The following is a 12,234-nucleotide window of genomic DNA, read 5'->3' as shown; positions in this document are numbered from 1 at the left end:
TGGTATATAAAGTAAATTTGGAGCTGCCAAAAATTTTAAAAGAAAATTTAAATCACACAGTCTGTTCATTCTCACTTGTTTTCAGCAAGACTCTTTTAGATTAGTTGCATCTTTCTGAGATTTTTCTTTTGTTTTCAGCAACCTTGAATGAAAACTTGAAAACACCACTGCTGGCACGGAAAACATCATATGCAAATATGCTTAAGATTCTAAAGCTTTTTACTATTACTATTTCTATTACTATTGCTATTGCTATTGCAGTTGCTATTGCTATATGTTACCAGAAGCTCTGCTAGTCTGTCTGAGTTGTTTGTTTGTTTGCTTTTGTTTTTTCCCCCTTTTTTTTTTCTCCCTGCGTCAGTAACTAACTTTTCTCCCAGAGATCACCCACCAGTGGCATAAAACCAAAACCTTTGGTATATTATACAGTTCTCTGTCCTCCATTGTTGATATTACAGTATCCCAGTGATTTCATCAAACTAAAAGGATTATTTTTAAATATAGAAACTCAGTCTAAGTCAGATGCCTGCGATATTTCATCATATAGTCTTTTTTTGTGGAAAAAACAAAAGTAAACTATTTTATTTATTTTGTTTTTTTTTTTTTTTATTACGTTATGTTGTTTTATGTTGTTTTATTTTATTTTTGTAGTCCCTGGTATTATGACAGGACAATCTTGTGACTGTTTTACAAAAATGGTGAAAACATGTATTTCATCGTTTTTTCTCTCAATCAGTATATTTCTATATAGATGTGAACAATGTCTCAGGAATTTATTATATGAGTAGGCCATGAAGATATTTGGGAATCCAGTAAACACGCAATAGGAAAAAAAAATGCAAAAGAAAGCATCTGTCTTCATATCTGCCTTTTCACTTTAAGGTAAAATTTTTAAAAATGTATCTATTTGTGATGAATTTCAAGAACAATTGAAACACAATGAGAGATAATTTTTAGTTTCCTCCCAAGAGAGCAAATTTACAAACAGTTTCTTGTAGCTGTGGAGCTATTTATAGAAATTATATGTCAAGTAACATTATTTTAAATACATCTCTGGCATCTGTTTAAGTTCCATAATTCAAAATGGAAATATTCTGCAGTTACGATACATGAATCTAAGATAAAATATGTCTATAGTAAAAACATTTTTGTCCATCCTAATTAAAGAAAAAATGTTATTAGTCATACCTCATGTTTGTATAATAGACAGGAAAATTGTTGTAGCTTTAAAATGTCAACAGTAGCCTTAACATGAAAATTTAATGCAAGATTCTATTAGACACTGGACAAATAACTGTTAAGTAATTTTACTGCAAGGTTCCTAGGAAGAATGAGTGTACATTGTTATGGAGTCTGGAAAATCCACAGGCCGGAGTTTACATTATACTCTCAGAAAGCTTTCATAAATTTTCACATATCTACATATATCTATATAGATAGGTAGATAGATATAAAGAAAAAAAAAAAAAAAAAAAAAAGTAACTATTTTATGCAGAAATTATTGATTCGGACCAGATATTTTATGTTGAAACTTGTCACCTTGTATAGCTAATTATATTCTGTGTATATAGCTATATAGCTAGACATGTAATGTCCACTTCTGTAATGTCATCATGAGGCACAGGAGATTTTATGGTTCACTTTAAGGCACAACAGTTACATCCACATAGATACATATTTTCATTGCAACAGAAACGTGCTGTCCCCTCTCTTGCAGAAAAAATTACAAATAAATAAACCTTCAGAATTTGATCTGTCTAGGTTCATCAGCTCCCTCACAAAAGAACAATGTCTGAAAAGCACTCAAAAAAAGTTTATACTAAAATTGTATTATTGTTGAACCAATTACAGAATCATGTAAATGACATAGAAATATTAGCATAACATTTTAGTACCGCCCCTCCCCCCTGCAAAACAAAATAAAAAAAAAAAAAAAACAAAACTTTATTCTTCAGAATTTGGAATAAAATAAAATAAAATAAAATAAAATAAAATAAAATAAAATAAAATAAAATAAAATAAAATAAAATAAAATAAAATAAAATAAAATAAAATAAAATAAAATAAAATAAAATAAAAAATAAAAATGGTATATTGATTATACTGATAAAACCTTAGGTTTATTGGATGGAGTTATATAATTTGACATTTATGGTGATCTATTTAAGAAGAAAAATACTGGAAGAAAAGGAGAAAAAATTGTGATAGAAAAATGTATCATATTTTTTACTTTTGTTTTCAGAGTGCTTTAGGCTACAAACTCTCTTCCTAAAAGTTAACATTATTTATTCTCAAAAATTTAATCCTTTTTTATTGATACAGTTTGATACAATTTACAGTTCGAACTGTTTTGTTTTCACTTGTTTTGTTTTTAATTATTCCCATGCTGCTTTAACATGACTGCTCTCTATTGATCTGCACAGAAAAATAAATCTAGACTAAAAAATAGTTTCCACGGTTAAGTATTTCTGTATGTATATGTGTACATGCTTAAAACACAACTTCAGCTGTAATTCGTTAGAAAGCCAAGTTGCAATTCTGTGATTTGTTCAAAAGTCATTTATTCTGCAAATTCCTAAATTCCATAGCATTTATTGTGCCAGTTGCAGATACATTACTGCAGAACATCACCAGATCTTGTAATTGCATCACATGTATTATCCCAAATTTGTTTATTCCTAGTGTTGAAGTAGCAATTGGCACTTAATTCATATCTCAGTTTACCTATACCATCTGAAAGACATAATTCTTAGATTACAGCATACGGACATGATCAGGGGGCTTGGTAGTGGGATTATTCTTTTCATATAGTAACCATTTATAACTATTACAAGCTATAACTATTAATAGCATATTAATTAGCAGTGTCTGAGACAAAATGAAGAAGGGATTGTGCAAGTTATTTATTATTTTATGATCTATACGTGCCGTGTTCCCCTACCCCTTCTTTATCCTTTGTGTAAGATCTCAAATCACTATTTCAACGTTCCTCTCAATGTGAAAAACTCACCTCTGTTATCCCCTTGAAAGACCTCCAGCTGTTTTCAGAGAAAATGGCTGCAATTGCATTTCACTGGCAAGTCATCCTTCCTAAGTTTTAAATATTTTGGCCTGATAATATCTACAAGTCTTTTAGTTATACAGACAGAAAAAACACTGTTCACTGATTACTGAGAAGGTAATCCCCATAACTCTTAATCTGGAGCTATTCTTAATATACAAGTGCTTTGAAACTGTGAAGCTGAACATGAAAGTAACTGCTGAATTATGGAAAAAGTTAAGCAACAATGCACAAGGTTTTTCCCCTCCTGTGATTTTGGATCTGCACACTGAAATATCCAAGAGGTTAATTTCAAGTGTTTAAATCCTTGGATCTAGCATATAAAAGTCACAGAATAGAACAAACTTCAGTACCTCTACTGTTGTTATTTCTCACATTGGAATCTTTCACTGAACTAGCGTATTCAGGTAGGAAATGACTGTTTTTTTTTCCCATATTATATTATTTTCCTAAGAATTCTGTAGAAAATAGATAAATAAATAAATAAATAAATAAATAAATAAATAAATAAATAAAGTCGCTTTGTTCTAGAATTGGGTTATTTTAGAAAGCTTTGCAGGGGCATGTGTAGTAAACTTTATGTGAACGTGGCTCCCTCTAGTGACTGTCCGTAGACACTCCAAAAACTTTTTTTTTTTCTTTTTTTTTTTTCCCCAGGCCTAATGGGAAGAGCTGCAGGTATGTTTTGTGGTTCTGAGCTTCATAGAACTTGTATAAAGCAAACTTTTATATTTCATGCAGCACATATGAAATTCACAAAGAAATGAGGCATTCTGAAGCTTCTTCTATTGTTCAAAACAAGGATTTCCTTTTCAAAATTTTTATTATTATTATTTTTTCCCTCAATACTATGGTCTACTTGACCCAACCTTTCATTTCTCTAAGCCCAACATCTGAATCTGTGGTTACAGCATTTCTGCCAGTTCATAGCTAGGTTTAAACAGCCTTGAAAGGGTATCTAACATGTGCATTGGCAGGAGACCAGTTGCTACACAGTAGTCCCATAGGCAAGGCAAGGCAAGGCAAGGCAAGGCAAGGAAAGGAAAGGAGAAAGGAGAAAGATGAGTCACCTTGCTTCCTTGCTTCATGAAGTATATTCTCTGATGCTATCATTCACTGTATTGTGTTAAGCAAGTTGGTTTTATGAGCTGGAGAAAAAACATGGCTCATAAACTCAGCAGAGGTAAGTGAGTTATGACTGTCTTTCAAATACATTGATGAAATTCCTAAAACATCAGTATGGTACATTAGTCTTCCTAACATTTAGCTTTATTAAGCACACAGATCAATGAGAAGCTGTCTTGTATGCCAATTGTTCAGCTTCTTTAAAATGGCATCAATTTTTATAGTGCTTTTTCCCCTGTAGCTGAGAATAAATGTTAATGGTCAAATTTTCAAATTTTGGGTGAATCTGAGAATTTTTTTGGTGTACATTGGGGTTAAACACAATCTGTCAATGTAAAGCTGTAAATGTGGATATATTTGTTCAGAAATGCTAGAGCTAATATTATCTCCACATATTGTTTATCTACAGCTCTTAACTCCTTAAATATGGAGATCTAAAGTGTTCCAACATTTGTTTTGAAACTGTTTGAACAAACTTTTCATTTCTACACTTGTAAAAATCAAATATCCTATTATGATACATATTGCCAATATACTGACGCTTATGTGATCAAAAGGTAGAAAAAGTTGTCATAAATAGATGTATGAGGATTTTTCTAGTGAGAATTCCATATTTTAAATAAAAATAAACTGCATTTCTATTCTGAACGAATCAAATGACAACAAACAACAACAACAAAAAGAAGTTAAGTGATTTTGCCCATCGGATAGTAAATCAGCTGATAATGCTGATTGAGTGATAATGAAGCATATGCTCTCCCTTTATACTAACTCTAAACAATATACCATGCTGTTCCACAGTTTGCAGGAAAAAAAAAAAATAGTAATAAAATAAAAAACACTTCTCAGATTGATTTCATTTGATTTTTGTTCTTTTTCTTTTTTTGTGTGGTTATTTTTTTCTGAGTAGAACAAAAACAATGACAAGCAGAATGAAAAACATATCCCTTAGAACAAAGAAATAAATTTCCTGTTTCTTGTGGGTACAACAGAAGGGCATGCAAAAATTCTCCACTTAGAATCATAGAATATTCTGAGTTGGAAGGGACCCATAAAGATCATCAAGTCCAACTCCTGGCACCACACAGGTTTACCCAAAAATTCAGACCATATGACTAAGAGCACAGTCCAAACACTTAAACTCTGACAGGCTTGGTGCCATGACTTCATCCCCGGGGAGCCTGTTCCAGCGTGTGACAACCCTCTCAGTGATTGATCTCTTCCTGATATCAAGCCTGGCTGCTATGGCACACTGCTGGTTCATAAACAGCTTGCTATCAATTAAAACCTCACGATCCCTCTCTGTGGGGCTTCTGTACAGCATCTTGTCACCCAGTCTGTATGTGTAGCTAGGGTTGCCCCTTCCCAGGTGCAGGACCTGGCACTTGCTCTTTCTAAACTTCACATGGTGATTCAATCTGTCTAGAACTCTCTGCAAGGCCTTTCCACCCTGAACAGAGTCAACAACTCCTCCAAGCTTAGTATCATCAGCAAATTTGCTAAAAACACCTCCTAGTCCTACGTTCAAATTGTTTATAAAAAACATTTAAGAGAACTGGCCCTAAAATGGAGCACTGAGGGACCCTACTGGTGACCAGGCGCCAGCCTGATGCAGACCCATTTTCCACAACCCTTTGAGCCCTACCCATCAACCAGTTATTCACCCATCAACACTTTATTAAGCAGCACTTTTTCCATGCTCAGAATCAGTGCATCCCAAAGAAGAGAAAATCAGGAAAGGGGGGCAGGAAACCTGCGTGGATGAGGAGGGGGAGAAGTACTCCAGGCACCGGAGCAGAAGTCCCCTGTGGCCTGTGGTGAGGATCATGGTGAAGCAGGCTGTCCCCTTGCAGTCCATGGAGTACCACGGTGGAGCAGGGTTCCACGCTGCAGCCCGTGGAGGAGACCACGGTGGAGCAGGTGGACCTGCACCGATGGAGGCTGCCACCTGTGGAAGACCCTTGCCGGAGCAGATTCCGGGCTGGACCTGTAGCCTGTGGAGAGGAGACCACGCAGGAGCAGGTGACCTGGCAGGAGCTGCTGCCCGTAGGGGAGCCAGGTTGGAGCAGTTTTCTCCTGAGGGATGGACCCCGTGGTATGGACCCATATCTGGAGCAGCTCTGGAAGAGCTGCTGCCTGTGGGAAGCCCACGCTGGATCAGTTCATCAAGGACTGCATCCCGTGGGTGGGACCCCACAGCACAGGGGACGAGAGTGACCGAGAAGGAGCGGCAGAGAAGAAGCGCTGTAGACTGACCATAACCCCCATTCCCCTGCGCTGCTCGGGGGGAGGAGGTGGAAGAGGGTGGATGGGGGGGGTTAGGTGCTTTTGGTTTCTTTCCTTTGTTTCTCACTTCTCTCTCTTGTTAGTAATAAGCAATAAATCTTACTATCTCCTTATACCGAGTCTGTTTTGCCCGTTACAATGATTACTGAGTGATTTTCTCATCCTTGTCTCAACCTTTGAGCCCTTTTCGTCATATTTTCTCCCCATTCCTCTTTGAGGAGGGGGAGTGAGAGAGCTGCTGTGGTGTAGCTCGGCTGCCCACTTGAACAGAACCACGACAGTGGCCAACATGCCAGAAGGATGCACTGCCATTCAGCAAGACCTGGAGAGTGAGACAGTGTCAGACTCACCATAGACAACAGGGAAATTATGCGATGATGGATTTTCCTTTCACATTTATTGAACAAAGTGATTGACTTATAGTCAAGTTCAGATTCCTTATCAGTTTGTTTCCCGTAATGAGGTCTGCCTGGGGCTCTGTTGTTAATTAGCTGTCCGGTTCAAGGAACAATTACATTGAGGCCTATTGAAGCTCATAAGCCTGAGCAAGGTTTACATCAAGTGTAGGAGCTGAGCATACTTTGAAGTGGATACTGAAGTGGTTTAAGAAATTTTTCACATTTCATCACTATATTGTCAAATATTTCAAATTTCTTTGATATTCAAATTATGTGACATTTCTAAAAACATAAGTATACCACAAATATGACAACTGCATTTTGAGATATTTCATAATAATTAAATATATTTTTAAATACTAAAAAATGCATGATAAAGTCTTTAGGAATTTTTACACCAGTTCATCCAATTTCTAATTTAGAGACATTCTTAATATACATCAATAATTTTTTAAGTAAAGTCATTGCTTCAATGCCAAACATGATAATTCTCTCCATTGGAAAGTGGATTTCAAACTGCTAATCCTCTTAAATATATACCTTGTAAAATCATTTTTGTAAAAATTATTTTGCAAAACTGAGACTATTCTACATAATGCATTCCACCTCTGGTTCTAAAAGGAATATGACATCAGAATGCAGACATATTATCAGCCCTCACATCTGAATTCAAACCATCTGTCTACTCATTTCACAGAAAATGAAGTTTATACATGTATATTTAGTTCATTTCCATGGAACAGGATGATACATACGCACACATTTTTCTCAGCTAGAATTATGACTGCTTTGAAAATATTTTTAAATAATGCTTAGCTTACAAAGGACAATGAGTAACTTTATTTCTAAAAGATATATAATTTTACCAGGACAATCACTTCCACAGCTATTTCTAAATTCAGTTGAATATTGGAGATAACAGAGCTAAAAAGCTCAAGCATAGAAATAATCATAGAATCATATAATGGTTCAAGTTGGAAGGGACCTTAAAGATCATCTAACTCTAACCCCCTTGCTATAGGCAGAGATGCCAACAAATCAGATTGGCCAAGGTTTGGATGTGGCATCCAAAACTTCTCCGGGCAACCTGCTCCAGTGCCTCATTACCATTACAGTGAATATGAATAATTTCCTCGTAATATCTAGTCTATATCTATCCTCTTTTAGTTTACGACCATTCCCCCTTGTCTTATCATTATCTGCCCGAATAAAGAGTCTTTCTCCATCTTTAAAACCCCTTTAAGTATTGAAAGGCCTCAATGAGGTCTCCCCAGAGCCTTCTCTTCTTCAGCCTGAACAGCCCCAACTTTCTCAGCCTTTCTTCATAGGAGAGTTGTAATTTTTAATTTGTCTTCTGCCAAAGCGCAGAATCAAAGACCCCCTGATAGTTTTATATTCTTTCTGCTTTTCCAATTAATTATATATTACTCATATTAATTAATACATTATTGTCTTCTTTTGCAGTTGATAAACAGTGAAAATATTGTTTCATGTTTTGTCTGACTGATGTTTCAAAAGAATTCTCAATCATTTTTGACTAGTTCTGAAGATTTCTGGTGACAAATGTCACCCTGTTACTTGAGCATGTCTGTACAATGTAGTATTTGAATAACTATTATTTTGAAATGATGCAACCTATTTATTTTGAAATATTACTTAAACTTTTGCAGTTGCTGATAAATTTCTGAGAAGGGTTAGGTCATGTAATTGGAAGTAGAGTTATGCTACCCCAAGAGCTGGTAATACTTTCAGCTGCAGGAGAAGGTAAGGGCAGCAAAGGTCAATGAGGCCAAATTTTCTGGTTGCCCTGGAATCTAATTTTATGCACAGATCAGCACACAGCAGAACAGAATTGCTGAACAGCTCTTCTGTAGTTCAGGAAATATGATATTTTGTCATTACTTGTAAAAAGCCTCAGGCTTTTCATTGACCTGGTAGTGCTGCCTCCCAGGGCTTGTTTGCACTCGCCTTGGCTTGATCAGATGATAGCTTGCTTTCTCTGTGATAGCAGTTGTCTAAGAATCAGGTAGCTATTGCCTAAATTTGTTTCAAATTTATAGCTGTAGCAGGTAACCATTCTGCATAGGGGGAATTGCTTATGATATCAGAGTTAAATGTGGCATGGAAGAGTTTGGATACAAGAGAACACCAACAGCTCCAGACCATGAAAACAAAATAACAGTGATCAAAAGCTGATCAGTGCAGGAGTGCACCTGTATGATCCAGGAAAAAACTGCATCAGAGAAAAAGCAGAGAACAGAAAAATCAAAGACCAAGTCAGAATCACAGAATCACAGAATTTCTAGGTTGGAAGAGACCTCAAGATCATCGAGTCCAACCTCTAACCTAACACTAACAGTCCCCACTAAACCATATCCCTAAGCTCTACATCTAAATGTCTTTTGAAGACTTCCAGGGATGGTGACTCCACCACCTCCCTGGGCAGCCTGTTCCAGTGCCTAACAACCCTTTCAGTAAAGAAGTTCTTCCTAACATCTAACCTAAAACTCCCCTGGCGTAACTTTAGCCCATTCCCCCTCGTCCTGTCACCAGGCACGTGGGAGAACAGACCAACCCCCACCTCGCTACAGCCTCCTTTAAGGTATCTGTAAAGAGCGATAAGGTCGCCCCTGAGCCTCCTCTTCTCCAGGCTGAACAAGCCCAGCTCCTTCAGCCGCTCCTCGCAGGACTTGTTCTCCAGGCCCCTCACCAGCTTCGTCGCCCTTCTTTGGACCCGCTCAAGCACCTCGATGTCCTTCTTGTAGCGAGGGGCCCAAAACTGAACACAGTACTCGAGGTGTGGCCTCACCAGAGCCGAGTACAGGGGGACGATCACCTCCCTAGCCCTGCTGGTCACAGTGTTTCTGATACAAGCCAGGATGCCGTTGGCCTTCTTGGCCACCTGAGCACACTGCTGGCTCATATTCAGCCGACTATCAACCATCACTCCCAGGTCCTTCTCTGCCTGGCAGCTCTCCAACCACTCATCTCCCAGCCTGTAGCTCTGCTTGGGGTTATTGCACCCCAGGTGCAGGACCCGGCACTTGGCCTTCTTAAACTTCATGCAGTTGACCTCAGCCCATCGGTGCACCCTATCCAGATCCTCCTGCAGAGCCTTCCTGCCCTCAAGCAGATCGACACACGCACCTAACTTGGTGTCATCTGCAAACTTACTGAGGGTGCACTCAATGCCCTCGTCCAGATCATTGATGAAGATGTTAAAGAGGACCGGCCCCAGCACCGAGCCCTGGGGGACGCCACTAGTGACTGGCCTCCAACTGGACTTGGCTCCATTTACCACAACTCTTTGGGCCCGGCTATCCAGCCAGTTTCTAACCCAACGAAGCGTGCGCCAGTCCAAGCCAAGAGCAGCCAGTTTCTTGAGGAGAATGCTGTGGGAGACGGTGTCAAAAGCCTTGCTGAAGTCAAGGTAGACCACATCCACCACCTTTCCCTCGTCCACCCAGCGCGTCACTTTGTCATAGAAGGAGATCAGGTTCATCAAGCAGGATCTGCCTTCCATAAACCCACGCTGACTGGGCCTGATCGCCCGCTTGCCCTGCAAGTGCAGCATGATGACTCCCAAGAGGATCTGCTCCATGAGCTTCCCTGGTACTGAGGTCAAACTGACAGGCCTGTAGTTCCCCGGGTCAGCCCTCCGGCCCTTCTTGTAGATGGGTGTCACATTCGCTAGCCGCCAGTCAGCTGGGACCTCCCCCGATAGCCAGGACTGCTGATAAATGATGGATAGGGGCTTGGTCAGCTCCTCTGCCAGTTCTCTCAGTACCCTTGGGTGGATCCCATCCAGCCCCATCGACTTGTGCACATCCAAGTGCCGTAGCAGGTCACCAACCAGTTCTTCGTGGATGGTGAGGGCCACATCCTGCTCCCCATCCCCTTCCACCAGCTCAGGGTACTGGGTATCCAGAGAACAACCGGTATTGCCGCTAAAGACTGAGGCAAAGAAGGCATTGAGCACCTCAGCCTTTTCCTCATCTCTTGTAACTAAGTTTTCCCCCGCATCCAGTAAAGGATGGAGATTCTCCTTAGTCCTCCTTTTTGTGTTGATGTATTTATAAAAGCGTTTTTTGTTATCTTTAACGGCAGTAGCCAGATTGAGCTCCAGATGAGCTTTGGCCTTCCTAATTTTGTCCCTGCACAGCCTCGCTACATCCTTATAGTCCTCCCTAGTGGCCTGCCCACTTTTCCAAAGATTATAAACCCTCTTTTTCCTCCTAAGCTCAAGCCACAGTTCTCTGTTGAGCCAGGCTGGTCTTCTTCCCCGCTGGCTCATCTTTGGGCACATGGGAACAGACCACTCCTGCGCCATTAGGATTTGCCTCTTGAAGAGCGCCCAGCCTTCCTGGACCCCTCTGCCCTTCAGAACCGCCTCCCAAGGGATTCCACCAACTAGTGTCCTGAGCAGCCCAAAGTCAGCCCTCCGAAAGTCCAATACAGTGGTTTTACTGGTCCCCTTCCTGGCCTCACCAAGAATAGTGAACTCCACCATTTCGTGGTCACTCTGCCCAAGACAGCTCCCGACAATCACATCCTCCACCAGTCCTTCTCTGTTTGTGAAGAGAAGGTCTAGCGGGGCACCACCCCTGGTAGGTTCACTAATCAGCTGTGTCAGGAAGCTATCTTCCACGCTCTCCAGAAACCTCCTAGACTGCTTTCTCTGGGCTGTGTTGTGCTTCCAGGATATGTCAGGGAAGTTGAAGTCCCCCACGAGTACAAGCGCTGAAGATTTCGCAACTTCTGTCAGCTGCCTGTAGAACTCCTCATCCGTCTCCTCATCCTGGTTCGGCGGTCTATAGCAGACCCCGACCAGAACACTAGCCTTGTTGTCCCTGCCGATCCTAACCCAAAGGGACTCGACCTTGTCATTCCTAGCCTCGAGTTCTACAACATTGAAAGACTCTCTAATATAGAGAGCCACACCACCACCCCTTCTGTGCTGCCTGTCCCTTCTGAAGAGCCTATAGCCAGGCATCGCAGCACTCCAGTCATGAGACTGGTCCCACCATGTTTCCGTGATGGCAACCAAGTCGTAGCCTGCCCGCTGCACGATGGCTTCCAGCTCCTCCTGTTTGTTACCCATGCTGCGTGCATTGGTGTAGATGCACTTCAGCTGGGCCTTTACCTTATCCTCCGGCCTTGCCATTGCTCCCCCTGGCACAGCTCCAACAATCCTTGCTTCAGCCCCATCCCCCTTCTTACCTAGTTTAAATCCCTATCAATAAGCCCCGCCAGCTCCTGGCCAAGGATCCTTTTTCCCCTGAAGGATAGGGACCCGTCTACGGCCATCAGACCAGGTGCTGAGTAAACTGCCCCCTGGTTGAAAAACCCAAGATTTCTGTGTTG

Source organism: Anas platyrhynchos, chromosome 1 (assembly GCF_047663525.1).
Source record: "Anas platyrhynchos isolate ZD024472 breed Pekin duck chromosome 1, IASCAAS_PekinDuck_T2T, whole genome shotgun sequence".
Classification (NCBI taxonomy): domain Eukaryota; kingdom Metazoa; phylum Chordata; class Aves; order Anseriformes; family Anatidae; genus Anas; species Anas platyrhynchos.
This window is presented reverse-complemented; position numbering follows the sequence as displayed.